Source organism: Syngnathus typhle, linkage group LG18 (genome assembly GCF_033458585.1).
Source record: "Syngnathus typhle isolate RoL2023-S1 ecotype Sweden linkage group LG18, RoL_Styp_1.0, whole genome shotgun sequence".
Taxonomy (NCBI): Eukaryota; Metazoa; Chordata; class Actinopteri; order Syngnathiformes; family Syngnathidae; genus Syngnathus; species Syngnathus typhle.
The window spans coordinates 2,015,897-2,019,500 of record NC_083755.1 but is presented as its reverse complement, the minus strand read 5'-3'; the positions used below and the strand labels follow the sequence as shown (position 1 = coordinate 2,019,500).

At 44.1% G+C, this 3,604-nt stretch overlaps 1 pseudogene; it reads left to right on the top strand.

Moving 5' to 3' along the window:
• Positions 1 to 3,001: 3,001 nt before the first annotated feature.
• Positions 3,002 to 3,210, top strand: LOC133143282 (U2 spliceosomal RNA; annotated as a pseudogene).
• Positions 3,211 to 3,604: the final 394 nt, after the last annotated feature.

Here is a 3,604-nt window from a genome sequence, read left to right as displayed (position 1 = left end):
CAGCGCTTGCAGTGAGACAATCTGCAGATGTGGTGCTCTTTCACAAAATGGAGCTGCTGGTTCCACATGCTGTAGATGTGTTGCAACTGCAAAGCAAGATGAACTTTTTGTCACCTGCCAGACACCTATCCTACACTGCTACGCTTCTGTCACAACCACACATTGTGATAAAGAGGTGCACAGTCCTTAACCCAGCAACGTTGATTCCGTTGCCAGGGGATGGTACACCACATAACTGTTTGGATGCTACAGAACATCTACAGCTGCCCAGACAAGATTTAATTGACACACCACTTGACAAAGGGGAAAGGTGGTTTGTGAATGGGTCATTGTTAGGGTGGTGCTCACTCTAACTTATTTTGCAAGAACCACACAGGAGTCAAGCAAGTCATTTTAGACACCTGCAGGCGGAGAGTTCACTTGTCACTGTGCTTACAGCGATGGTCCAATGAAGTCTGACTCAGGCCTCGTCAGGTGCTTATTTATTGAGAGAAACAGAGTGGGGTTGAAAGTGGGGGTGTGGGAACACACAGGATAAGGTGAAGACGGTCCCCTGCTGATCAAAGCATAGCCTCCTCTGCGATTAGTCAATCGGTGGTAAACTAATTTTGTCTAGACAGGACAAACTAATTAAATTATTACAGGTTACATTCCAACATAATCATACGATGAAGATATTCTGCAAACCCTAACATATCCCTCCTGTTTTATCATATGATTATGTCAACCTCGATCAATCAAACATAAGTAAGAAAATACAATGAAAGCAATAACGTCCAGTGAAGATGAGGTTTCTCCTCAATACTCCAGTCCAAATTGTGTGTGTAATTTAAAAAACCTGCGGCCAGATTAAACGCAAGAAAATAGTTACACGGTCCCTCTGCCTTAGGCGACCAGAATGTTATCAATCAAGATAAAAATTGCTCGTGATTGTTCAGCCGTTGGGGGCTTGGCACGCCCACTGGTGGAGGGTGAGCACATTTCTCACCCCCTTCGCAGATCTGCTCCGTCCGGGGAGAACTTGGAAACTTGCGTGGTCGTTGTCTTCAGTGGCTCAGGGTGGACTACCTGGCCACCAAGGGGGAAGAGGATTATTCTGCCTCTGTTTGTACCGGGGGCGGGGACGCTGTTGATGGCGGATCTGGTTCCTGGCAGGAAACCTTCACCGGGGCGCACTGGGACAGATGATACCACGTATCTCCTTTGCCGGCCAGCCGGACGGCATGTGAGATGGGCTCATTCGAGATGTTTCTTCTGCTCCTCCCATCACTGTGTGTTGAATTCTTACGTGTCCTGTTAAGACTCCAAAAACAATCACATTTGACAAAACATTGAATTTTACAGTAGATTAAATCATTCTACTCCCCCACCGTTTTGACACATTCACGTAATGTGTCAATAGCGTCGTTGGGGAGCGAAAAGGACCAGCAAGGTGTCTCTGACACATTATCATACCCATCCCAGCTGGACTAGATGGTCCTGTCTTGTCCAGCCACAGGAAACGGGCCTTCTCCATTGAACCATTTGACGTCAACGGTGCCCCTGAGTAATCATCAAATCCTATTCATCTCAATTTGTATTACACTTACAGGCGAGAGGGAGCTTATCTTCAATTTTGATCACGTCGCCTCCACATCAACCTACCTAGGCCATTCATATGCGCGCACACACGTACAAACTAACAGACACAAAGGCACCCATTCATTCACCATCACATCTCAACCTCTGTCCCACCTTCCAACATCCGTGGAGACAATGGAACAGAACGGTCCATGTGCAACACCACAGGAGCCGTCTCCCACAGCCTTTTCACACCACAATACCACACACACCCTGCTACAGTCCAGTCTCAGTGGAGACAATGGAAGGCAGGAAGGCACAGGTGAGACACCGGAGTCGCAAGCTCCTGCAATCCTTCCACAAACCAATTACAACAAAAGCCCAAATCATTTATTTCCGTTTGGGAGGATCACAACGGCCAAATTTTACAAATGACAAACCTCAAGACGCGACGCAGGTCTTCTTTTCTTAGCATTTAACTTAAATTTCGTTGTACGTGTTACAGTGACAAATAAAGATCTACCTATCTACTCAAAATCACTCTTCCTTCAAAGTCGCTCGACTAATTTTCCATGGTAGCCTCCAACAACTTCAACCACTTAAGCTGTATTTTCCTTTCAGTCAGGCATTCAGTCATCAATGCTCATTTGCATCTCACACACAGCCTCTTTCCATCACATTGGTCCCAATTCATCCAAGCACTCCACACAACATTCACATACCATTTTCAACTCAAGGTTCCTGATAGAACAATCCACCAATCCAAAAAAAACTCAACACAAAAAAAACTGCTGGCAAACTAATCAGGATTTTTTCACTGTTTTTAAATTTGAAGAACTCAATCTCTCAGGTTCAGCTCGCATATAGAAGTTTGTATAATCTTATAACACAACCAGTCAACTATTTCTACTAAATGTCAATGTCTTAAATTCACAATTTTGATTCTTCCAATTCCTGAAAGCATGTTCTGTCGTTTCTTATTTAACATGCACTAGTGTGGATCAATTTTCTGCTCGCGAACAGATTTCTCTCTTTTCCTCTCATTCTTATCTTTCAATTGTTTCTGTTCTGCGGTGCAAATTGGATAGACCACAGTCTAGCAAATTTCTTTATACTAAAGGTTTAGCCAATTTTCATCATTTTAACACACAGGCACAGCTCTCGCGCGCGTAAGGTAGCTCCCAGCACCAATGATTCGTCACAGGCTGGCCATTTCCTGTGGTCGATTATGAAATAGTCCCTCCCACGCACGCGAGGACAGCACATTTTAATTTTTGATTTATCTTCTCGAAGCAAGTTACATTTATTTACCACTTGATTTGCAAATTTTAACTTCAGTGTACACACACAATTTGAGTTTGCTTCAATAAACCGTGGTCCAAGCTGCACTTGGTCTCCCTGCTCCATTTCCACACTCCGTTCGTAACATGTAAGCGAGTCCATCACTTTTCGGCCTTTTGGCTAAAATCAAGTGTAGTATCTGTTCTTGGGTTTGGGGGATTAAGAGAGCTGACCATAGAAGAGAGAATTTTAACCATAAAAGTGGTGATTTTACCCTTGGTTTTACTAATCAGTTCTGTTTTCATCCCAACAATGAAGGTGCTTTTAGAGTTGGACCGAGCCATTTTTTACTTCATCTGGAAATCCAAGTTGGAGAGACTGAAGAAGGACACTATGAAGAAAAACAAAAAAAAGGGAGGAAAAGGAGTGCCGGACTTAAAGCTCTTCTTAAAGCCTCGGAAGCAGATATGTTGCCCTGCACCTGCGAAGCGCGCTCCTTACACCAAATGCACCGAAAAGCCAAGCAATGACACGATTCTGGATGGACTCATACCTCCGGAAACTAAAACTAATAACCACCGACCAAAGAATTCCTGTGTCTTTTAACCTGCCACCTTCTTATTCCTTAATCAAGAAGTTTTTGAAGAACTTTAAATTAGAGCAAGAAAATAGTGAAATTTTAACAAATCACAGATGTATGATCTCTGTCGTACAGGAGCGGGAAGCGGTGCGTCCAGTGCGCGGGCTTGCATTCGGCGAGCCC